Here is a 25,999-nt window from a genome sequence, read left to right as displayed (position 1 = left end):
GGGAGCCCTTGTTTTCCTTCCCTAGACTCTGTGCCATTTGAAGTCGTTTGGGACACTCGAAGGCCACTACTGTGATCGCCTGTTGAGGCTGTATCCTGCATGGGGCACCCGACTTGGGGGTAAGAATGGCTGAATTGTAGCCACAATAATACTGCTGGCTAGTGTTTGTCTTGGCATTAGACATCACTCACTCACACGAGTGCCTTTTAATGCAGCCACAGTCTCTGTAGTGCTCAAGCGGTTGTTTTGACTCACCTAGGAGCTAAATGGGGACTGATTCCCAGAGTTGATGAGGACGTCAGGGTTTCTGTGTTGATCCACTAGTCTTCAGAGAGGGCTGGCCATTGAGGGAGCAAGTGGAGAGGGCACATCTGGAGGAGGCTGCCTTCTCCTTTCTGTGGTTCAGAATGTATGTGGGATCTTGTGTGCTAGGCTGTCCTGATTTGTTTGGAGGAGGAAGGACCATGAGGTTGGGCTTGGCCTCTGCCATTGTCGTATTCTTGGAGACTTTATTCTGTGGTCCAGTAAACATCTCCGTCTGCCAGTTGGGAGGTGGTGGAGCTCGGGACTTAGCTCAAGGTCAACCTCGTTTGTATGGGATGTTCCCCTTTAAGATCAGAAAAGCGATGCTTATATCACTGGGAACTTGAGCTCTCCAGAAGGGTCACATGAAAGGGTATCTTATTCTTGAGGGATGGCTTCAGGCATCTCCTGACTAGTGCCAGTTTGGACTCCTCTGGGAGGTGAGAGTGGTGGCTGCAGGTAGCAGTTCTGGGCATCTTTGGAAGCTGCTTCTGCCTTAGCAGTCAGGAGGAAGCTATGCTGTTGACGCCTTCCTTCTAGTTTAGCTCCTAGGTGAGTCTTCCTTGTTTCTGACCAAAGCAAAGGTAACATATCTTTTATCCCAGGGGAGGAGAACGGACCCAGAGAACTCTTCCTGGCTTATGCCTCTGCTGACCTCTGCTTCTTCTCTTGGAGCATCTTGCCCTCCATCTGCTTCAGGGCAGGTGACTGAGTTGGTCCCTTTGATGGCATTTTGACTATCTGTGTTATTAGGAGCCTTCCAGACCACACTGGCCACTTACAGGCTGGCCTCCTGCCTCGGGCCCACGGCTGATACGCAACCTCTGTCGCAGTGCCTAAAAATAAACTGGCCACGGCTGCACTTCTCTCTTCATAGCTGGGCCCTGGTATCTGTCCCAGTTCTTCTTGCCACACACTGACCTGTTTATCTCATTTTTTACCTGTGCCCTCCTTCTGTGCCCTTTCCCCTTCCAGCCTGAGCTTGGTGGGTAGTTGGGGCAAATCTCTGTCCTGTGGGCCAGGTAAGAGGTGGCTTCTCCAGGTGTCGATTCAGTTGGACAAAGGCTCCCAGGGGCTGCCTTGCCATTCCTCAGGCAGGAGAGGGCCAGACAGAGGAAGGCAAGCAAGTTTGCAGATGGTCAGACCTTCTGCTATGCTTGCCTGCTTCTTAGCTCTTGCCAGTGGGTATGAGTCTGCCCCCAGTGCCTATCCTGTCTGGCCTGGGACTGAGTTTGCTATGTCTGTGTCCTCTCGCCCTATTCCCAGGTTACACTGTTTGCCCCACAGTGTGTGGCCTCATGTTACCACATCCTGAAGTATGACCTCATTATATTGACTTCCAGGAGTAGCTGGGCCTTGGCTTCCGAGTACCTCCTTGCTGAGTTGGGCCAGGGCCTCCTAACTCAGCCACCTAAGAAGGACACCAAGGACAGAGGCCTTTTACTCTCTCACTGCAGTGGCAGAGGTATCGTCTAGGTGTATCGTATCTATCTGACTTCTTTCTCTAACTGCTGGGGTTTCTGTGGAGCAAGATGTGGAAGCTGTGGGGTAGAGTGTCTCTTAGCTAGAGACAATGGGCAGGATATCTCCTTCACTTCTATCTGAGCATTCGGTCCTTGGACAGGTGTTGATACAAGCCATGGCTCAGACCATGTTCTGTCTGTTTCCTGGAATCAAGGTCTGTTTGAGGGGCAAGAGTATGTGGGATGAGTGTTAGGAGCCAAGAGGGAAGACTTGAGAAGTCCTCTGCCTCGGGGGAGTTAACTGCCTGTCCTCTCTAGTCTGTTGTCCCCAGGGCCTCATTTCTTCTACATCAATCCCTCAGCCTCTAGATGGGAGGAGCTGGGTATAGTTGGTAAGAGTTTTATTTTTAACGGTGACAGAAGGGCCCCTGTCCTCAGAATCGCAGGTATTCTCTGTTTCTCATCCTTAGCCTCTAGTTTTTAAGAGAAAGCTAATAGACTCCTAAGGAGCAGGCTTTGTAGGAGCTGGGGAGGGAAGACAGGAAGGGAAGAGTCTGTAGATTGCTGGCCATTCTGTAGAGCTTGAAGTTTCTTGCAGTGAGGAAACAGAGGATGGTAGGGCCATGTGTGGAAGGAACTCAGAGCATCCTAGGAATGCAGGTAGACTGGTGGGGACCACCGGTATCCTAGAGTGGTGTTGGAGAAGCTAGGCTAGTAAGAGGGTATTTCATGCCTTTCCTACTGGCATCTAGGGCATGGCAAGAAAACAAAATGAATCATAATCTTTTGTTCCGTCTCCTCCTTAGAGTGCCAAGCTCACAGGCACCGTGCTGCCCACCCCGCAGAGCAGGGCAGGGATGCTCATGTCTTGATCTGCTCTCTGCTCTCTTTCCCTCCCTCTGTGCTGTTAGAAAGGAGTGACTGGACTCCTCACCTGGATCTCACAGTCTGCTCATGTCATGAACTCGGTCACCTTGCCTCAGATTCTTTGAAAGGAAATAAGATTGAATTGAGGTGAAGCAGACAAGAAGCAATAGAGAGAAGTGCCGGAGGAGTACGGGGACAGTGAAGTGGCGAGGCCAGCACTGAGAGCAAGCAGTCAGCAGTGGAATGGGGGTCTCTCCCAGTGCTGTGCTTTGTGGATTAGTTTGTCTGCAGCCCAGCTGTGAGCATACAGCATCCCTGTTGGGTTCCTTCTGCCTGCCTGTTATAATGACTTAGGCAGATGCTTCCCAGGTCTGGTTCTAATCAGCCCCCCATGTTTCAATATTTACTTGTTTTGTTCCCCTATTCCCATTCCTTTGCATCCATCTCTGTATCTTCTTTGTCCCCCACCCCACCCCCTTTCCCCTTTCTAACTACATTGGCTTTTTCTGTCCCTTACCAAGACTGGTCTTTCATGAAGTCTTTTCCAAGTGAGTCCTGAAGCTGAGGCATCGCTCCATAGCAGAGTATGTGCTTGGCGTGTATGCAAAGGGTCCTGGGCTCCACCCCTAGAACTCTTTCCTGCTCCTTCTGCCCCACAAAACAAAGTGGAAAAACATGTAACCCTTGCTGTCAAATGGAAGAGACCCTTACCTGTTACTAAACTTTTTTTTTTTTTTTTTTTTTTTTTTTTGGTTTTTCGAGACAGGGTTTCTCTGTATAGCCTTGGCTGTCCTGGAACTCACTCTGTAGACCAGGCTGGCCTCGAACTCAGAAATCCGCCTGCCTCTGCCTCCCAAGTGCTGGGATTAAAGGCGTGCGCCACCACTGCCTGGCGTTACTAAACATCTTAAAGTGTGTTTATTTCTTCATGGGCCGGATGTTTGGTTCAGGACTAGATTAGGTGGTTAATTCCTTGGAAACCTGCATCTTTTTTCCTTATATCATCTTTTCTGTTTTTAATTTATAAAGCACTTATTTATTTATTTAGTATACATTCATGTATGTGTGTGTTCCTGCGTGCATGTGTGTGTGTGTGTGTGTGTGTGTGCATGCATGTGTGTACGTGCGCCTGCTGTGGTATTGTTCTTCCACTTTCTCGGTTCCCTGGGCTGAGCTCAAGTCCTCAGGTTGTCAGCTTTCTCTGCTCACAGCTCTTACCAATCCTGTCCTCTTATCTCAGCATAGTGACTTGATGCTCTCAGTAAAAACAAAACTCAGGATTGGATTAGTGGTCACACTTGGATGGGACAGTGCTGGCTGGGCTGTGAGATTAAGCCGGGGCCATAGTAAAACCCCTTTGCTGTCAGTATGAGGTGCTGCCCGTCTCCTGGCAGCTGCTCCAGGGTTATCTTCTGGGTGATTCTTCCTCCATCCACTCAAATCTTCTGATTCAAGGAGATACTTTGTGTTTCCATTGGTTGGATTCTTATTCTTAACAGGAGAATTACAAGAGTTAATGCTTAGCCCTCCCCTCTCGCTCTCTGGGAGCCCTCACTGTCTTCTCTGTGAAGAAGACCCTCCTGTCATACATGTGAAGTGTGCCAACTTCCCTACAGTTCCTGCTTAGCTCTAGACCCACAGCAGCAACATAGATGCGATGTGAACCAGTGTTTTTTGTCCGCTGGCCTTGCGCCTGTGTGTTGCAAGACAGACTAGCGGTGAGCGTCACACTGCCCGGTCTGAGGTCAGAGCTTTCAGTCTCACGGGGCTACTATCTCCTATGTCCTGAAGCTTGCATAGGAGGTAGAACCCAAGAGACCTCCTGTTTCCAGCCCTACCATTGTGGCCCCGAGCAAGTCCTAGGCCATGTTTGGATTTCCCTCAGTATCTCTGTAAATCGGAAGGCTCAGACTTGACTTAGCAACACTTGTGCACTGAATGCCCCTCCTTCATTGTTACTACAAACCATTGCTGGGGAAGTGGCTTGGTGCTGGGAAGAAGTGTAGAGAGAGCTACCCAGAAAGCCATTCTCAACCAGGCTTCTTGCTGCTGCTGTTGTTGTTGCAGGCCAGGGCTATGTTGTCCTCCCCTTGGCTGCAGTATTTTTTATTCACTCACCCAGTGTTTGTAAATGCTTGCTTCCCCACGATGCCTCCTGTCTTCCCTGCTGACCGGCCATCAGGGGCCCAGATGTCTGCATTATCCTGGAATGGGAAAGTGATCTTTGTCATCCCTTGGGCTTACACCTCATCCGCATCTCTGCTGTGAGATGAGAGGAGGTTGGAGGCTTCAAGATGGTGTGTGTGTGTGTGTGTGTGTGTGTGTGTGTGTGTGTGTGTGTTTTATTCTTGTTTTAGCAGTGTAGGAGACCCTGTATTTCTAAGCAGGGTTTGCTTTAGGGTAATCTCCCATTCTCTCCACCCCCCCAGATCCAGAGTACCTGGATTGATTAGGTTTGGTGAGATGGCTCACTGGGTACCCCGCTAAGCCTGACTTAAATGTGATCATCAGGCCCCACACGTGTGCTGTGGCATGTGTGTGTGTGTTACCCCCCACCTCCATAAGATGTAAGTAAGAAAAAGAAAATTAGCAGTGCCAAGAACTACTTTTGTAGCTCCCCTTGGATACATCAGAGCCACATGCTGGCTTTGATTCATATCACCCTTCTGTCATTAAGACCTCTCTGGGAAGCTCAGCTGCTCTAGGGGCTCTTGGATTAATAACAAGTTCCCATGGAGCAGGTGTGATGGATGGGACTATACAGCTGATGCTGGGTACACCCTCTTTAGTCCTTGTAGTGGTACTAGGTACATGCATGGGACAATGCAGCTGATGCTGTGTGCACTAGTCTTTGCAGTGGTACCACAAAATCAGTTTTTTACAAAAGAGGAAACATGTTCAGAATAATTAACTCATTAGCAGTTATTGAATACCAAGCATTATTTTAGGTTCTGGGGACATATCAGCTTATAAAACAGACAAAAACCAGTCTTATCTGCAGGGGGCTTGTGTTCTCGTAGGGGAAGATGGAGCACACTAATTAAATGATATGACTTGTCAGATATTAGTGGGTACAGAGTAGAAAATAAAAAGGGAAAAGCATCTGAAATGCCAGGAGTCAGTGTCTGTCTGTCTGTCTGTCTGTCTCTTTGTGTGGTATTCTATTGTTTATATTCATATTAATTTTTAAAAACTTATTTTTATGTATATGGATGTTTTGTCTGTTTATATGACCATGCACCATGTACATGTGGTGCCCACAAAGGGTGTCAGATCCTCTGGGACTGGAGTTACTGGTGGTTGGGAGCCAGGTCCTTGGGAAGAGCAGTCAGTGCTCTTAACTGCTGAGCCATCTCTCCAGCCTGGTGTTTTAGTTTTCATTGGCAAGTTTAGTTTTCATAGGAAAGGCTTCCTGGAGGAAGTGACTCATGGGTGAATCTCAAATGTACTTGGTAGAAGAGGGTATATCAGGCAGAAGGAATAGCCAAGGCCAGAAGCTAGAGATGATGGAAATGCCTAACTCTATAACCTTTCCCCCCTTTTTTTCTTTTTTCAGACAGGATTTCACTGTGTAATTTGAGCTGACCTCAAAGTTATGGTCTTTCTGCTTTGACATCCTGTGTGCTGAGATAGCCAGTATGGACTACCTTCATGAGCTCTGAGAACGCCTAACTAAAACCTGGTCCTTTTGTGGTTCTCAGCTCTGCCTCTGGAGTTCTTCCATGGTCCCATTATAATTTAGAACATAGGTGACCTAGCAACCAATGTTCTGTTTTTAATATTTATGAATGCTTATTTGTACAACTTGCCATAATGATAAGGGTGGTTTGTGGGCCTTGTCTTTGGAGTTTACAGTTTTATACAGAGTGTATAAAATCAATGAGAAAAGGCATGGCCACTCCAGTTTACCGTCCAATCTAGATCCTCCTCTGGTCTAATTATTAGTTTTATTAATGAATCAGTGGAAGGTTCAGGGAGCAGGTAATAGGTGGCAGAGAAAGGGCCACAGGTGGCCAGGAAAGGAAACAGAGACACATGGGTGGGCTCCCGAAGACAGGGTGGGTTGAAGTGGGATCACTTCATGGTGCAGCCCAGGACACTGGATGGACACACACCTGATCCAATCTATGGAGGGGACGGTCAAGTCTGTAGACAGCAGCTGGTCTCTAGGAAGTGGGTGGGACTGCGGCTGCTCCCCTTTGTTTGACCAAGGAGAGAATGTTTCTGTTAATTGACAGCGCTGGATAGGAATGAGAACCCTAAGGAGTGCGGGGCTGGAGTTGAAGCAGCCGAGTTCCTGTCCTCCCTCCTCAGGCCTCACGGTCCTCCAGGTCGTTCATTGTGTCTAGGCATATAGGAGGAGGCCCAGCAGAACCCAGCCCTGGTCATCTCAGCACATGGTGAGCAGAGGGCAGGGCTGGGGAAGGAAGGTCATCCGTTAACACAGTTGAGAAAGTGAAGCAATGCCTTAGGCCTGTTTTTTTCCTAAGCATGTGCTGTGACAAAGGAAGTTGCAACATTTTTTTTTTTTTCTTTTTATAGAGTAAGAAGTAGGGAAAAAAAAAAAACCCATCTTCCAGTAAACTTCAAAAAAAAAAAAAGTGTGTTATCTTGAATGGTTTATTGTCTGTCGTCTGCGTCCACCTCCCTGTTTTTTCCTTCATGTAGTCTTTTGAGGACTTTCTTTCCTGTCTTACTTTCTGTCCTCCTCTGAGAGCTTGTCTTTGCAGCAGGCCAGCTGAATGGAACAAGTGGGCCCTGGTGCCCACCTAGGCTCTTCCTGCCCCCTGGGTCTGGGCTCACATGGTATTTCAAAAGGTCGAAGCAGCTCCTGTTTTTCAACTCCGATAACCACCTTCTTGGTAGATGTGAACTGTGTGCACAAGCAGTGTGTGTGAGGCAGAGAGCAAAGCCTCAGCCATCACTCATGGTAATGTGGAATTTGGTCATGTTTGATTTTGGCCTCTGGGCTGGAGCTGGGCAGGAGTCCAGTTGAATTTGGAAACGTGGAAAGGATATATTTTCATGATGAAAACTTTGTGAGACTTGGAAAAGTCAAGAACTTAACTGACTTCCTTTATTATTTTTTTATTTTTTAATTTTTTTTGCTCAGGTTAACTTCGTTTATCTTAGCTTTCTGCACTGCAACACAACCCCAGGATTCCAGTGCAGCCCAGCTTTGAGGCCCTGGCTTTAGTCCTCCAGGGCTGTTCTGGGTCATCCTTCAGAGTGAGGGCTCCTTGCTGGTAGGATGTTGGACTGCCCAGGGCAGGTGTTGAATTCATTGTCTTCCTGGGAGAAAAAGGTAAAAGTCCTCTTGGTGAGAGTCTTTGTTTAGGCTCTTTGTTTCTTGTACTTCAGGTCCTGGGAATATAAGATGTCTCCTCTCTTGCTGTTTTTGTTAGACTTAATCATCTTGTCTTCAGGCTGGGGAGGAGTGGGGTCAGAATTTTGACCCCTGGATTCCATAGTTGAGTACATAAGTCCTATTCTGAAGAAACCTCTCTGGCCAATATGAGAATAGCTTTTGTGTTCTCAGATGTAGTTATCTAAATTGAAATGAAATAAGCCCTGTCTATATCTGTAGTGCCCAGGAGTTGGCTGCTGGCTGCTGGGTTATGCAGCACAAGTAGAGGACATTTCTGTCAGCACAGAACATTTTCTGGATACAGTCATTCTATATCCAGATTGAGCTATACATGGAGGGACTTGGGAAAGGACAGCCAGAAATCAATCATTTACAAAAGGATCTTTTCAAAATGTTTAATTCGTTTGTTTCAGATAACATCCCATCATAGAGAGACTCATCTAGTCTTGTGGGCCCTAACCCAAACTGACCATCAGATTCATTTGTGGATAACATCTGAAGGTGTAGCTTTCTGGGCAGTTCTCCTGTGTTTTATGGAGCCCTAGATTAGACTCTGGTCCTTAGGCTTGCACAGAAGGTGCCTTTACATGCTGAGCCATCTTGCTAGCCGATATCATAGCATTTTCATGAGACATGTCATCATATTTTGTTCTGTATCACCTCCCTCCCTGGCTAGGAGTGTGTATTTTTAGACTATTCCCAAGGCAGAATTGCCCAGGTCTGGCAACCACCCATCTGTCTAGCTGATTTTTAAATTCTTTAGTGACAGTAGCTTTATTCTTTTTCAAGAAAACCTTACATATTAAAAAAACAATGTAATAACTGTTTGTTGAGTAAAAATTTTGTTTTGATCTTATTATACAAATCCTTTGGGCCTTGTAGTCTTCTTTAGACTGTGGCAAAGTGCATCACCCCATGCCTGTGCTTAGTCCCAGCAAGTGGACTAGCAGTCTGCAGTGTGGACCCTGCCAGGCACATTTTCAGGGAGCCTCAGTAGCCAGGGGCTCTAGGGAGATGCAGTGGCATTCCCAGGATCCTTTTGGCTGTCAGGCCTGGCTGAGAGACTGAGGAAAGATCTGGATCCCTGGGAGGACCCAGCTGGAATGGCCACAGGTACCTTTCTCCTCTCTGCGTCCTCTCCTGCTGTTGTCACTCTGCATGGTTAGCACATGCCCTTAAGGATGCCCAACTGCTTCCTTCTGAGACCTTGAGGAACTCAGCCATCCACATGGCTTTGGTCTAGAGATCTTTAGTAGACACTCCTACTTCCTAAGCACAAAGCCCCCAATCTGGTATCACAGAAAGCTGGGGTCCACCTCTATTTGCACCCTCAGTCTTCCAGGCAGCCCCGCTCCCTGCTGCACATGCAGATCCCCTTTTTCCTTGACACCTTCCACATGATTATACTTCTGCATTTTTCTTACTGGGGTTTTGTTCATCTTCTGAGACTCATACAAGATCTTATCTGCACAAATTCTGTCATTCCAGGCAAACCCAACTATAGATGGACCAGGGGCAGTTGATCATGGTTGCAGACTTGAATTACTGTCACCCCCACATCTTCTCAGCTAGCTTGGCTCCAGGGGATAAGTAGTGTGCTCACTCTTTGGTATTCCCACATGCAGGCCCAGTGCCCAGAACTCCCCAAGGTGCAGTGATATGGCAGGAGAGGATCCATATTTCTACCTCTTTGTTCTTTTGGGAGTTTAGAAGAGGCCCTGAGGAGAGTTGAAGCCTTTGCCCCACACCAGCATCCTCCCCTCAGCACCCAGCAGCTCAGCATCTCCAATAAGAAAAGTGGTGTTTCCCAGCTGATAATCAGCAAGCGGCGTTCAGGGATTGGCTGCTTTAGAGGCAAAGCTGGTATTTAAACAATAAAGTGTTTTAAATCAAGTATTTAAGCACCAGCTTCAGCAACAGTTACTATTAACATAGCCCTACCCAGCTACAGCGACAAAGAAATGAGTAAAGCCAAAGAATTTTCCATAGCCTTGAGAGGAGTAGAGGGAGGAGTCTAGATGGGTGCTAGAAGGCGCTGGCAGGGACCTTGATTTTGTTCTCTCCGCTGAGACTGCTTGGGGAGTGGGGAAGAAAGGCTGTCAGCATTCCCTTCAAACCCAGTGTCTCCCACATCTTAGAGTGGTGTTGTTGTTATTATTATGATTATTATTATGTGTTTGGGTATTGTGCCTGCATGTATGGAAGTACATGCCTTGTGCCTGTGGAGGCCAGAAGAGGGTGTTAGATTCCCTGGAATTGATTTTACAGATGGTTTTGAGCCATCAGGTAGGGATGCTGGGAATCCAACCCAGGCCCTCTGGAAGAGTGGCCAGTGCTCTTAACTGCTGAACCATCTCTCCAGCCCTGAAATTTTAGTTTTCAATAGTGTTCCTTCATTACTGCTTGGTGATAGCCCATGAGTTTTCTTCTGATGCAACCGAGATGACAGAGGGAGGACTAATGTAGGGCTTCCTCCCTTCCAGGATGCACAGAGCTGGAGGAATTCCCCGGCCTCTTGATGGTGCCCAGACACTAACCACAACCAGCAGCTCTGTCAAAGGTGCTCTGAGAAACACATGTGCCAGGAATAGTCTGAACTTTCAGAGAACAGCAGCTAGCTTGTGAGAGGTCTCCTGTGTGTTGGGTAGTATTAGATCTCTCTCTCTCTCTCTCTCTCTCTCTCTCTCTCTCTCTCTCTCTCTCTCTCTCTGTGTGTGTGTGTGTGTGTACACTTTTGCATGCAACTGTTTGTGCTCAACGACACAGATCAGGAGATATATTTCAAGGTCAGCTTCATTGTGAGCAAAGTAGAAAGTCCACATCCCAAGAAGGCAAAGAGGTGGCCAGAGGCTTATTTTCTAAGTTCATCCTAAGGTGTAAGTGCTGTGTTTCCTCACCCAAAGTGGAATCTGTTTAATACATAGTTTCCCTTGGGGGAGTAAGGAATGCTGTTTTCAAGTTTGAAAGAAGATTTGAGATGTGTAATTTAAATATGAAGGTTTTGAGCAATGGTGGTGACTTGCCTGTGTCTGAGTGTGTGTCCCTTTCTGTGTCTGAGTTTGTGTCTTTGCTTGTGCCTGTGTGTCCCTGCCTGTATGCCATTATTTATCTGGTCTTAATAGGACAGTTGGGTGAGAAGTACCCAGGAATCCTTACTGTCAAGGCCTGTGATCTTCCTCCTGCTCCCTTCAGGTTTCTCTGCTGGAATTAGGGGTGCTGGTGGCTGAGCTCACCTAGATCATGTGTGATGGTTATGGTGTTTATGGCTTCCACCACAGATCTGTACATGAGTGCAGCCACCCAGGTGCTCTTGATAACGTAAGGTAAGGTGGCCGGTGAGGGTTGAGACAGGGAAGGCTTCATATGGGATTAAAACTAGCTGGCTCACAGCTGGAGAGATGGCTCAGTATTTAAGGTCACTTGTTGCTCTTGCAGAGGACCTGGGTTTGTTTCCTGGCAGCTTACAACTAACTGTCTGAAACTCCAGTTCTAGGGGATCTGACACCTTCTGGCCACCTTGGGTATTACGCTCATGTGTTGCACTTATAGACAAAACATGCAGACAAAACACTCATATACATAAAATAAAAGCAATTGACTGTGATGTGAGTGATGTATAAATTCTGTTAGTTTTCCTAGTTTTTAATGGTCCCTGCAGAAGCGCCATCATCAATAAACCCAAATAGCAAAGGCTCTGTCTCTCTCTGTCTCTCTCTCTCTCTCTCTCTCTCTCTCTGTCTCTCTCTCTCTCTCTCTCTCTCTCTCTCTGTGTGTGTGTGTGTGTGTGTGTGTATGTGTATTCACTCACCTGCTCCTTGCTCTTGCTGAAGTCATAGAAAAGGAAACATAAGCAGTGCTTTTCTTTGCTCCAGATAGTGGAAGATACGATCTAGGGACTAGGTGATGTTATAAAGAAGGGGCTGCTCGTTTTTCCAAGCTCTGAAGCAAATCCTGCAGTGTTCCTTAGGTGGGAGACATTTCTGCAAGTGTGTGTTGCCAAAGGAAAGGCCTGAGAAGTTCACAGTAACAGAAATGGTTATACTTTGTGATTTGGACATAAAGGTCTTTGTCTCTCTGTCTTTCTGTCTGTCTCTCTGTCTTTCTGATTCTGTCTCTGTTTCTCTCTCTCTCTCTCTCTCTCTCTCTCTCTCTCTCTCTCTCTCTCTCTCTCTCATTAGGATCCTATGGCTTACTATTTGAGAAGTAACAATAACTACTCCTTTTCTGAGAGAACTGCCTAGTGATTCAGAGAAAGTCACCTGAACTGAGCTAACACCTGTTGCAGAGGTTAGAAAAAAAGCTTGTGTGTTTGTTGTGTATGTATGTGTACATGTGTTCTGTGGGGGAGGGGTTATGGTGGATGAGGGATCTGGCAGGTGGCTTCTGTTAAAGGTGGCTCTGCCTGAAGCCCTTTTGCTTTGTGTTTCTGGGGAAGCTTTGTCCTGTCTTGGAAGCAATGAATAGCAGCTACATCTGTCGAGCTGGGAAGTGCAGTTTGCAGAGTGGGGGTGAATGAGCAGTTGGCAGGCACTCCTGCTAGAGGCTCAGGCTGCCCAGGGAAGGGGGGCTGGGGTCCTTAGGCAGCTGCTTGCTAATCCTGGCCATGGGAGGAGTGAGATTTAGCCTGCTTTTATCTCTCTGCATTCTTTTCTGACTACAATGCCAGGCAGCTATACTGACCTTTGAGGGAACAGCTAGGAAGAAGCAGGTGACTTGGAGGTTTTCTCTCTTCCTCACTGGCCCTGGGGCTTTGAACAACAGAAGATAAAGACACTCACTTAACTCATCATATACATAGTGAAATTCAGAATTGTGAATAAATTGAGATAGGTTGACTAGGGATTGTGGAAGTTTAAAAATACTTTTTAATTAAATAAACATTTTTTTTTTCTATTTTATATGTATCATGTTTTGCCTGTGTTTTTGTCTGAGTACTACATATAACATGCCTGGGGCTATAGGGGCCAGAAGAGAGTGCCAGATCCCCAGGGAATAGAGTTCCCATCTATGTGCTGGGAATCGAACCCATGTCCTATGGAAGAGCAGTAAGTACTCTTAACCACTGAACCATCTCCAACACGTTTTATCTATTTTTTCAGAGTCCTGATTGGAATGGTTTTTAGAGCATTGTTGGTATTGGTTGAAGGTGAATGAATGATTCGTAGATGTCAGGCTCCTGAGAAATATCTGGAAAGCTTAACTGGATTTTTTACTTGGAACAAACCTAGGCCAAGGGGGTTTCCAGAGCCAGTTGAGGGCTTCAGTGTTCTTCCTGGGCGCAACTTGCAGGGGTCTGGTTATTTCTTCTCTCCCTCCCTCCCTCCCTCCCTCCCTCCCTCCCTCCCTCCCTCCCTCCCTCCCTTCCTTTCTTCCTTTTTGTTTTTGAGACAGTGTTTCTTTGTGTAACAGTCCTGACTGTCCTAGAACTCAGTCTGTACACCATGCTGGCCTTGAACTCATAGATCACTCTGCCTTCCAAGTGCTGGGTTCAAAGGTGCATGCCACCTCTCTGGCATAGTGTGGTTGTTCTAAAAATCTATCCTGAGGGACAAGTAGGAGTCAGCTTCTTCCTGGGGTTGTATGCTGTCCCTGATGGGAAGCCTGCTGGGAGGATTTGGGCTTAGCTAGATTTCCTATCTCTGTTGTATTGGTTTAATTGGTTTTAGTCTGCTTTTTCCCATTTGAGTTTTTACAGAGGAGTTAGTATGTTCTCAGCAAGGACTAAGTGGGGTATCCTTTGGCATGTTCTCTGGTCTTATAAGTAACAAGAGGCCTAGTTACTGAAATGGGGAGGGGCAAGCCCTGTGGAGAAAGGAAGGGCCCATGCTGGTCCTAACTACTTGTCCAGAGACTGGGGAGGCCAGCTTTGATATGAGAAGCAGTAGCATTAGCCACCACTGCCAACTGGGATTGTGCCTGCAGACTCCTAGCCTCCAGGGCATCTGGAAAGACCAGCAGCTGCGACTCCCCAAGACTATTCTCTGGTAGGAAAGGAACCTCTTCACTGAGGTAGAGGTGGGCTGAGGGGTGGAGAAGGCCTGAACACATGAGAGGCAGAGGTGTGTGGGATGACTCCCCCATCAGCTGGGGATGCATCACTGCTAATGGGGTCGACCTTAGATAACTTCCAGATGAATCGGTCGAGATGGAAACTTATACCCCTTGTGGAGCTTTATGTATTTGGAAATCTTCACTTTTTCCAGGTTGTTAGGCAGTGTCCGCTTTTTACCCAAGCCCCTGAAGGCTAGGATGCAGGGCGGTGGCTGAGCCTAATGCTGTAGTGGCTGCCTGTCCATCACCTTCTGGTCAGTGTCTCTATCTATCTTAGGGTTCCAGTCAGAATGCAGTGCGCTTGTATGGGGAAGAGCTGACATTGTAGCACAGCTGCCTCTTTAGGCCTAGCCTTGTGTCAGTGCTCTGCTTGCACTGTGGCCCATCTGGATCTAGATGTTCTCCTGCTAGTTTGTGTGATGAGGATCTTGGTGACTGGCAGTATTAATCCAGGGTAGGAGCAGGATTGGCCTACCCCAGGCACTGCAGGGACTTCCTCGGCTCCTCAGGCTCCTCTTTGGGGTCTTGACCTCTGTACTTGTTACTTTGTTGCCATGATAAAGCACCATGACCAAACAAAGGCAGTTTAAGGAGAGAGTTTATTTTGGCTTACAGTTTCAGAAGGGTGAGAGCCCATCATGGCAGACAGGCATGGTAGCCAGCAGCTGCCTGTTGGCAGGAGCAGGAACTAAGAGAGTACTTCTTGAAGTACAGAGGAGAAACTGGAAGTAGGGCTTTTAAATGCTCAAAGATCCCCAGTTACTACTTTCTTCTCCACCTGGGCTGTGATCTTTCCAAACAGTGCCACCATTCTGGGGACTATGTGCTGTCTGAGTCTGTACTGGAAGTTTCTCATTTAAAGCACCATAGCCTCTAAGCTGGCACTCACCACCCATCTTTTACCTCATACCCATGGCTAGCAGTTGCTTTGCTTTGTGAGACGTTTTTACTTTAAATGAATTTTTTCATTTTTTTTTTTACTTTTTTTTTTTTTACATTTTTTTTTTTTTTTTTTACTAGAGTAATAAGCTTTTGCTATAGAGACTTTTGCTATAGAGTACGTTTTTACTTACTCCCTCTAAGATCCCGAGTCCAGAAGCCCCTGAGGGTCAGGGTCCCCAGAAACCAGAAGGGCGAGGATGAGAGAAAGCTTGGCCAGTTGTAGGCATTGATAGCCAGGAGGGGTTCGCTGGTGTCCTGTGCTTTTCTGGGGAGACCCACAAGATAGGCATGTCTTAGATCATCATATAGGGAAGAAAACGGCGAACGTAACTTGTCTGTAATTTCTCAGTAAGCTAATTGTAGTGCATAAGTTAACACCAGCTTGCTCTGCTTTCTAGCATATTCTTTGATCTCTCAGCAAAGTCTGTCACATGTTATCTGTGGGGCCAGATTTAGATGATCTGTGTGGGGGCAGAGAAGGTAATCTTAAAATTACTGAAATTGGACTTTTGAAACTATGAGTGATTTTTCTTTTCATCTAGAAAATTTATTTCTTTAATTCTCTTTGACTTTTATGATATTCTTTGTGCCAGAAACACACACATACACACACTGGGGTGGGGGGGGGGGAGGAGAGAGGGGTGGGAGAGAGGTAAGACTGGGGCCAAGGGAGGGGCTTCTGCTTGTTGATTCAGAGTTTTGCCGTGGCTCATCTGCAGAGTAGAGCATCTGTGGTCAAGGGCTGCTTGGACTTCAGGCCGTTTCTCGAGGAGCCATTGGTGAAGCAGCAGGCTACTGCTTTTGGACTGTGTGGAACTGCTGGAGATGAGTGAGGCTCTGATTGACATCTGTGTATTTGGTTTCTATCTAGAAAAGTGGTTTCTAGAAATGTTATAAATACTTGGCTATCTCGCGTGCTCTAACTGATGCAGACTGTCACATGATGCAGCTGGTCCCATGAGCAGGAATCGATGGCATCCAAGGTCTGAGCGCCAGCCTTACATTTGCTCTGTGCTGGCCAGAGTTGTGTGTCACCAGGTCAGCCTGGCCTTTCCCAGTTATTGCCTGAGACCCTTTGTGGTTGAAATGAGCACTCTGTACACTTGCCTCCGTGACCTCCAGCTACCTCTCCACCCCTTGTGGTCCTGGAGCCTGGCTGTTCTTTCTCTTTTATGTAGCGTCTTACTGTGATGTGCTTAGTGCCATCTGCCCAGCCACCTCACTCTCCCACTAGCCGTTTGCCACACTGTTCTGTCACCATTTCCACGCTGAGCTGACCTGTCTGAACAGTTCACTGTGTCTGCCGGGCACATTTCAGAGTGGGTTGGGCACCAGCGCATTTCACCTGTACTTTCAGCATGCATATGCTAATGTGTGTAGGTCTTTTTTGGAAGATGGGGGGGTGGTAAAATGAAATAGCAATGAGATACAAAAATCTTAATTTGATGAAGCTTGACAGGGGTTCCATATACAACCCCAGTCTCTATAGCAAAAGCTTATTACTCTAGTAAATTCCTCCATTCCCCTCTCAACCATACCAATATGTACCCCTTTACAAGATGGATACACATACTCACACACCACTCCACTTGTGTGTATGTGTGTTTGAGTGTATGCATGTGCCTGTGTGTATGTGCGCACAAACTGTGGTATGAGGTTTATCCACATGGCTGCATGTGTTGGCGGTCTGTTACTCCCTGTGCTGAGTTCTGAACCGTTGTGTGGGCACGATGATTTGCTTATCTTTTCTCCTATGGACGGGTTTTTGGGTTGTTTCCAGTTTTGAGAACTGACGAATAAAGCTCCAAGTGCTTCCTTGCACAGGTCCTTTTCTTGTGAGCCCGATGTTTTCATTTCTCCTGGGTAAGTAGCTGGCATGTGATTGCTTGGGTACTAGAGGCTGCTGCTTGTTTCTGGCCAACTGTCCTGTCTTCTGACTGTCTGAGATTAAAACGAACCTACTCTTCAACCGAGTTATGCTCTCCAAGATGGTGGGCTCTCCTTGGAGCCTGCCCAGCTATTTCAGGGAGAGGAAAGTGGCAGTCTTAAAAGACTTTACTACTGTTGACCTGCTTGCTGCCACTGTGAAAAGTAGAATTTAGTCCCTTTTTGGTGGCACTGTGTGGGGTTTTAGGACTGTCTGCTTTGAGCCCTTGACTCCATCTTGAGGGCTGTCTCTTTAGGCCCATTGCTCTAGTTTTTTGAACCATTTCTCTTGTGTTGTGGTCCTCAGATCTGCCACAGCCTGGTTATTCTCTTCTGAGAAGGAGCACAGTTTTCACAGTGTGGCCTAGAACCGAGCAGTGGCACTCTGATGTGGTTCTTGTGTGTGCAGTGCAGAATGTGGGTGACGCAGTGTCACATCAGATGTGTTAATGTTCATCAGAGTGCTGCCCATCCGACTGACCTTGCTGTTAAGGTACTCAGCGTGAGGTCATGTTGAACCTTCGGTACTAAAAACATGAGCTGCATACGTTCTGTTCACCGTTGTATCATTTAATCCTTGCTTCTATCTGATGAGAAAGCTACTGTTAAAATTAGCTTTATCAGGACTCTGGTTTAAATCAGCCTTTCTTTTCTGCGATATTATTGACTAGATGCATCTTTGTGGTGGGGGTGCAGGAGAGTTGGGGTAGGGTAGAAGTTGATGTTGTCTATGCTTTGTGGGAATTAGCAACATTATGGCCTTTATTACTTAATAGATGCATATGCATTGTGCTCCCCAAAACAGTGATGATGAACATTTTTGGCAGATAACTGCCGAGGGTGCCTTGGGGGGCAAGCATCAATCTAGTTTGGTGCTACCACATTCACTAAAGATGCAACTATACAGAGAAGACCAGCATGGCCCCTGCACAGGACATGCACATACATGAAGCAATCCATATTTTTGAGTTTTATTTCTCCTTCACTTTCCAGAGGATGGGTCTCTGTTAGGTTTGTGGGGCAACGTTGCCCTTGGAGATCATCGTGGAGAGCTGGAATTGAAGTAATTTGTTCCTTCCTATCAGGAAGTAGAATAAAGTGATCTGGATGGGAGACGGGCAGCCTAGTTTGAAAACAGGTCCAAGCTGTTGCTTTTCCTAAAGCTAGTCACTGTGGGTCTTTGTTGTGCATACTTCCAAGTTACATGTTTTGTGTAGTCTTCATTTTCCAGTGTTCATGAGTTTCACCTATTACAGGTTAAGTACCAGTCCTTGGCAGCACAGCTCAGCTTTCAGCTGCCATGGTGTGTTAGCATTGAGTAATTGTGTGGAGCATACAGGTCACTGTGTGTGTGGTAGTACTGTGGGCAGTGACAAATCCTCTGTTTACAGTCAGTTGGTTATTGGTCTGCAGGCCATCTGGGAAGGGTTATGCTTCTGTTTCTTTGTTGTCTCCTACTGAGAAACTTATGGCATATTTTGATATATACTTGATACATATTTAGACACTGTACTGTCTCCATTAAGTGGCTGAGGGCGGTGTGGATTGAGAAGATGAAATCATTGGCTAAGGGCAGGCAAGGTTGAAGTTGGTATTTGAATTAACTTCAGAACTATACCTTTAGTCACAATTCTCTACATTCTTTATTTTTCTTAGAAGTAGTTTAGTAACAAAAACCAACAAGTAAGTTTATTGGAGGAGGCACAGATCGAAGCACAGTTTTACTAACACCTCCCTGAGGTAGATACATCATTGTCCCATTCTGTGTCTAAGGGAACTGGAGACTTGGTGATAGGAAGCTCCTTTGGACCACTGCCCAGATGGTGGCAGACCGACTGGGGCTGCCCCAGGCAGGCAGAGCCTTAGCTCCCTGTTGCCTGGAGCTGACTCCTGTGACAAGGTTCCTTCCTCCTCTGCTGTTGTAGTGACTCTCTGGAAATAACTAAAAGGACTTTGGGAGGCGATTTTTGCCTCATGTTTTCTCTTACTGCGTCTTAAAACAAGAACCAAAAAACCTCTTGCCTAGAACACCACTGGTCTTCTCTGTCTGCTGTTTGGGCCTTTGCAGGTTTGATAACTTGTTTTCTTGTCGATGATTTCATCAGTCAACTCAGTGGTAAAAGCTTAGACAAAGCCAAGGATGCCATTCTTTGTTTTGTCATGGGGTGGATTCTCTGAGTTAGTCAGCAGGCAGATTTTTATGGAATGCCTCTCAGGTTCCATGTATTGAGGACTTAAGACTTGTAATCAAAGAATGGACAAGACATTGCCTTGGTCTATGGTGGGAGAAGACACATACTGTGATTTTAGCTTTTGCTTTGTTATGACCAAACACCTTAGCAAAAACCATCTGAGGAGCAGTTTGTACTGGCTCAGGGTTTAGAGAGTCCAGTCCACAGTCACTTGGCCCCATGTGCTTCGAGGAACGTGGTAAAAGAGAGCTGTTTATGGAGACTAGCAAGATGGGAGCTGGTGACAGACTTGGTCCAAGGACTTACCTTTAGTGACCTGCTTTCTCCAGTCAGGTCCTAATCTCTTAAAATGTCCAGAACCCCTCAAAATAGCATCACCAATGGGGCGGGGGTTAGCATAATTGAGTAACTTTTTGAGGAAAGAAATGTAAGTCACTGGCCATGGTTTCTCAGGGATCTCAGGCTGGATGAGGAAGGTCTAGCTGATGATCTACCCCAGAGCTTTGCCAGGGATGGTGCCTGTAAAACAGTCTGTCTGTTTGGTCTTTCCCTTTAAACAAGCAGTAAAACTCTGTACCCTCTTAGTCGGTACACTGCTAGCACTTTGATTGTGGTGTGCTTCCTTTCCCATGTTTAGTGTGCTCTAGTCTGAAATCCAGCCTTCGTGCTAGAACAGATGGCCAGAGTAGCGATGGACATCCCCCCATTTCTGTAGGGGTCCGCTTCCTCCCTGATCCTTTTTGACTTTGGCTGCAGCTACTAGTTCATAAGCAGAGGCTGCCCTGCTCGCATTTTTCTGGGCCAACACCTCCTCTGCCTGACTTGCTAGCAGTTTTTATGCCTTGGGACCCATTTTTCAGTACCATACTTTCCCTGTCATTAGAAATACTGGGGATACTCAATCTCATATTTATGATGCTACGCTGATAGGGGAAGTAATTTTAAAAGTTTAAAGAAAAATCAAAATGGCAGATGTTTTAATTGTGGAAAGCAAAGTCTTTTGAAAACGGATCATAGACAAGGTATTCCTAGAAATAATGTTTTTTCTAGAGATAATCCAGAAAGAAGGCCTCAGCCTTTCTGAATATGCAGAAGGTGTGGTGAAGCCCAGCATTGGACTAATAAATGCAGACCAACAAGGGATAAGCAAGGTGACCCTTTGCCAATGGGAAATGCCCTAGGGGCTTCCCAAAGACCCCAGTATCAAATTCCATTCAATCATTCCCTGTCAGCATTGGGGAAATACATCTATAGAGCAATTAAAAGATTTAATGCCTGTTTTTAAGAACAACACTGTTATGAATAGAATCAAGATCAGAACAGCTTCAGTAGATAAAACAAAAACTCGGGAGAGACCAGAAAACAAACTGCTATAAATGCTCAGAGACCAAAGCAAATAAATGGCATTGAAATTGAAGGCTTAGTAGACACAGGAGCAGATGTAACAACAATAACTTCACCAAAATTTTGGCATCCAGATTGGCCTCTTTGGAAGGTAAGTATTCAGCTTCTGGGGACTGAAACTTTATCTGAGGTAGAACAAAGTACAAAATGGGTCCAGTGTATAAGGCCAGAAGGACAAACAGGAAAATTAAAGCCACATGTAGATAATACAGCCATGAGTTTATGGGGCCATGATTTGTTCCAGCAATGGAAGACAGACTAACACTCCTCCAACCTCAGAAACAAACCATAAAATAAAGAATGTTTCTGAGAAAAATATTAAAAGGCATTATCAAGAACAGTCACAGACTTTCCAGGTTGTCCATAAGCAGGACACAGAGCTACAGAAAGACACTGGATAGTAGAAAAATGGAATGAAATTGGCCTGTGTATTGTAAAGACATGTGGACCTCAGATGGGAACAGGCTATGTGTTACACTGGGGAAGAGGCTTTGTCTTTGTTTTCACAGGACCTCAGCTTTTGAGTTTTCTTCTTAAATAAAAAGAATATTTTTGTTGTTAGAATTTAAAGCGCAGGTAAGAGATTTAAGGTATTTTAAGTACTTCAAAGGGTTAAACAGTTCAAACTTGTTTTCTAAGTCTCTGTTAGGTGATTTGGAGTTAACATAAAATATTTGAGCAGGGCAGTGGTAGCCTGTGCCTTTAACCCCAGCAGGAACAGGCAGGTCTCTAGAAGTTGTTTTCTAGATTCCAGAGTTCTAGTGAACAAGGCAGTGTTGTGTGCCTTGAATCCCACCACCCTGGGACAAAACTGAGATACAGTTCCTAATTAGTATGTTTGCACACTAGAGAAACCACACACCATGTTTAAGGAATTCATATCCAGGTGGTGGTGGCTCACCTTTAACCCCACTGCTTGGGAGGCAGAGGCAGGCACAAAAGAATTACAGTGATTTAAATTTAAAAGCCACTCTCAGAAGGCAGGCTGAGATTCAAAGTGAATGTCCTTTGTGATCTAAAATAAATACACTTAAGCCTTGAAAAAAATATGTAAAGAGAAAGGAGAATATAGGTATATTTATCCACTAAGGTATATTTAGTTTCAAGTTTTCAAATAATTTTTTAAGATTTCAATTGAAAGAATACTTTTTCTGTTGCCAAAAAAACGTTTTGCCCAAGAAAAGATATTCTGCCAAAGACAGCCAAAAAAGGAACCCTGTAGAGTTCGAGTTGGAGCAGGGTTTTGTTTTTATCTTTTCATAGAATAAAAGATACATTTTACATTGTGGTTGGAAGAAAAATCCAACTTGATTGGAGAAGAAGAAAACCACTAATGTTGCAGAAAGCAGAAGACATCTGAGAACACTGCAGAGGACAGGAGATACCTGACAGAAAGCCACAGAGGGGACATTAGCCTGGAATCATCTCCAAAGGAAGCATCAAGTCTCCAAGTTGGGCTGGACGCCCAGAGAGACTCAGGAAACCCAGAAGCAGAACAGCGCAGGAGAGACAGCAATTCTTGAGTGAATCACGGCTGCCCCAAAGACAATCTTAATTATGTAGACTGATTCACTGATTCTTCCTGCATTAAGAAACTGGAACCTCCATTTCAGGTCTCTTGAGAATAAGGGTAGGAGTTGGGGGGATAGAAATGTCACTTAAAAACGTCAGCACAGTACTCAGTGCAGTTGTGACTGCCAGGGTAACCCCCTCCCTACTTTCAATTGCAATCCTCTTAGAAAAATAGCTCTACAACAAGAAAAATTAGTTATGGTAGTACAAAAGCTCGAGAGACAAAAGATAGGAGAAGCAAAAGAACAGGGACTGGTTAATTGTGAACCTGTGGTACCTAATGAAATTGAGGGTTATGATACACAGCCCACTGGCAGTGGGTAAGAAGCCTGGTTCTCTGGCATGAAGCCTGCCCAGCTCTCTGGTGTGGAGCTGGGTGGGCATGGAGTGCAAGAGCCTCAATGTCTAGTGTCCTTGTTCTTGCTTTTGCTAGAGGGTGTCTGTTTAAGCATCATATCTTCCTGGGCAGTCAGCTTAGAGTGGCAACACTTTTGCTTATGTCTTCAGCTGAGTGAGGGATGATGTCTGAGTAAGGTGAGACAAGATATTACCAAGTGCCCCATTCTTACAACAGAAGTTAACATCTCTGCCATGTGTATTCTTGTGTTTGGGGACTTGAGCTCTGTCCTGCCTCTGGGCCATTTTTATTAACAATGTGGGGAAGGGTAGCTGATGTCTCCCTCTCAGCCATTCTCCCCTGTGTTGCACAGACAGCTTCCACCTGCTGGTTCTCTTTCTTTCTCTTTTGACCCAGCATTAGAGGTGTTCTGTTTGCATGCTCACAAATCCCTGAGTGTGGACTCTCAGTTTGTAGAGGCTACTTTATCTTTTCCTCTCCCCTTCCCTCCCCTTCTCTCCTCTTCTCTCCCCTTCTCTCCCTTTCCCTCCCCTCCCCTCCCCTTCTCTCCCTTTCCCTCCCCTTCTCTCCCCTCCCCTTCTCTCCCCTCCCCTTCTCTCCCCTCCCCTTCTCTCCCCTTCCCTCCCCTCCTCTCCCCTCCCCTTCCCCCTTTTTCCCTTCCCCCTATTACTCTCTCCTCCCTCTCCCTCTTCTTTCCATCAGACCAGCTTAGGTTTGTGTGCTGTGAACTTTATTCAGCTAAAATAGAGTCCAGAAGACTATGCTGCCTTTCACCATTTGAATCAAAACCTGACCGTTGCTGTGGCAGGGCAATTGCCTGAGCTCTCGACCACCTCCTTCTATAATTAAGAAGAGTTCTGCTGATTCTTACAAATCTTACCTACCAAATACTAAAAAAATTCATCATTTTTCTTCCTGTCCCTTGAACTTTAGCCCAAGGTCAACTTAAAGCGTTTGAGTTTGGCATGTCTCCTTTCCAGCAGGCTTTGTCTTGATTTCTGGGAACAGTGCCTTGTGACTTACTGGAAGCTGTGGCTGATGTAGTCTGTCCACCTAATCAGTTAATTAGTGTCCATTGCCACTTCTCTACATCAGGTTTGCACTGGGCCTCAGAAATGGAGCAGCGCTCTCTCTCTCTCTCTCTCTCTCTCTCTCTCTCTCTCTCTCTCTCTCTGTGTGTGTGTGTGTGTGTGTGAAAGAGAGAGAGAAATGAGGAATTTCAAAGGCCTGGGGACACTGCAGGGACAGTGTCTTAGGGTTTCTATTACTGTGATAAAACACCGTGACCAAAACCAAAGTTGGGAAGGGTTTATTTCTTATGCTTCCACATCACTGTTCATCATCAAAGGAAGTCAAGACAGGAACTCATATGGGCAGGAACCTGGAGGCAGGAGCTGATGCAGAGGCCATGGAGGGGTGCTACTTATTGGCTTGCTCTCCATGGCTTATTCAGTTTTGCTTTCTACAGAACCCAGTACTACCAGCCTAGAGACAGCTTCATCCACAATGGGCTGGGAGAAAATGCCCTTCAGGCCTGCCTGCAGCACAGTTTTATGGAGGCATTTTCTCAGTTTGGGTTCCCTCCTCTCAGATTAACAAGCACAGTGGGAGATAGATGACTAGGGTGGATGGGGGACATCAGGAGTAAATATTGGATGTTCAAACTCCTTAAAACTCATGGAAAAAACAAACCATCAAACATGTCCTAAAGAACTTGAAGGTTGGAGTGTGACTCTTAGGTTTATCATTTACTTCCGGGTTGGCTTTGGGCAAGTGGCTTCACTGGGCGTCAGTTGCCATCTTTGTAAGTGGAGCCAGCAATAGATTGAATCCTGTGGGGCCTCTATGGTCTAAATGTAGCAATATTCTCTTGTCTTATGTAACTGGCACAGGATAGTTTCAGTATAAATGAAAACTCTTCATTTTGTTTGTAGATCATAATCATCTATCAGAACAGAAGGAACGTGTTCCCCTAGGCGTTCACCTCCTAACTAGACCAGACTACTGTTTCTCTGTGATAAATACCATGATCAAAAGCAACTTAAGCGTTTATTTTGGCTTATGATTCCAGAGGGCTAGAGTCCATAATGGTAGGAAGTCATGCTGTGCCTGCAGGGGTAGGAAGCTGGCTGATCACATTTCTGTGGCACAGAGGAAGCAGGAGAAGGAAGTGGGGGAAACTGGGTGCCCTGAGAGCCCACCCTGAGTGATAAATTTCCTCTAGCAAGGTTGCATATCCTGAAGGTTCCTTCCAAACTTTGATTTCATTTTTTAAAAGCAGCATCTATTTTTCTATATTGGATTGATTTCTAGACCAGTCCATGATTGAGTCTGAATACCTGGTCCCATTTAATAACAATACAAGAGGCAGTATAACTTCTCATTTTGATTCTCTGTTCCACAAAGTCTAATAACTTGACGAAAGGCAGCCTGTGCCATCAGGGGTATAGGTAAGCAATGATGGGTGGGGAACTTATGTCCAGTACAGCCCTAGGGACTAAGTGTTCAAATACTCTGAGCCTCTGGGGGTCATTTTTCATTCAAAGCATCATATGACCCAGGACTCCCAAGATAGTTCGCACTATCAGGGCTCATGTCTGCACAGCTGGGAAGCTATGAACTGCTGGAGACCAGTTGAAATCTTCTTCCCACGATTTGCCTAAGCTTGAGGAAGTGCAGCTTCCACAAGGAAGTGCAGCTTGTCTGCTCCTGATATCAGAACAGCAGCTTACAGGAACGAGATAAAACCACAGGACGTCCCTCCAGGGTGACTGACTTCGATATGAGAAGGACCACAAGGATGTCCCATCAGGATGTCTCCCCAGATGGCTGACTTCAATATGGACTGCTCTTCTTCCTCGTAACTCCCTCCCCATTTCCCTGTATAAGTTGAGAGTTGCTTTCACATTAAATGAGACCTTGACGAGTTTGTATTCCCTTGGTCTCGTCCTTTCTCTCACCCATGTTCCTTTCAGGTGAGATTCCCCCTTGCTACCCATGAATAACTAGAACCCGCGGGTCGGGTTAATGAACAGTAGAGTTTGATCTAATTTATTTTACCTTGTGTCATATTTTGGCTTCCTTCTCCAGGAAGTTGTAGTATTGCCTTCTTACTGTCCTGTGTACTTGTGCAGCAGGCCCCTCCTGCCTCTCCATGCTCCCCTGCCTCACTGTGCTCCTCCTGCCTCACTGTGCTCTCTCAGCTCTGCTCTTTTCCACCTGGCCTGTGGAGTGCACATAACTCTGCCTCAGTGTCAGGTGAGGGGCTCATATAAAAGCCTACAATACTGCTCCTCTTTAAAAAGAAATTTATACAGACATTAAGGAATCGGACAAACATAAAAAGTAGGAAAGGGGATAGGGGAAATCCATGCCTGCTGACTGGTGATCAGCGCTACTAACACTTTATTTGTTGTGATTTTATTTTTATTTTATGTGAATGAATATTTCTCTGAGTCCATGTCTGTGCACAATGTGTGTTCAGTGCCTATAGAGGCCAGAAGAAGGTGCTTTGGGCAAGTGACTGGAGTTACACATATCCACGAGCCATCAT

The 25,999-nt window shown here is 46.0% G+C and overlaps 1 protein-coding gene and 1 pseudogene across 1 annotated transcript in view; both read left to right on the top strand.

Moving 5' to 3' along the window:
• The window catches only part of Mapkapk2 (MAPK activated protein kinase 2), a 44,829-nt gene that overhangs the window by 6,401 nt on the left and 12,429 nt on the right, over positions 1-25,999 (top strand). The gene's annotated exons all lie outside the window — the stretch shown is intronic.
• Positions 17,793-17,886, top strand: LOC117716699 (U6 spliceosomal RNA; annotated as a pseudogene).

This window comes from Arvicanthis niloticus, chromosome 10 (assembly GCF_011762505.2).
Source record: "Arvicanthis niloticus isolate mArvNil1 chromosome 10, mArvNil1.pat.X, whole genome shotgun sequence".
Lineage (NCBI taxonomy): Eukaryota > Metazoa > Chordata > Mammalia > Rodentia > Muridae > Arvicanthis > Arvicanthis niloticus.
The sequence above is the reverse complement of the archived record's forward strand: the minus strand, read 5'-3'. Positions and strand labels throughout refer to the sequence as shown.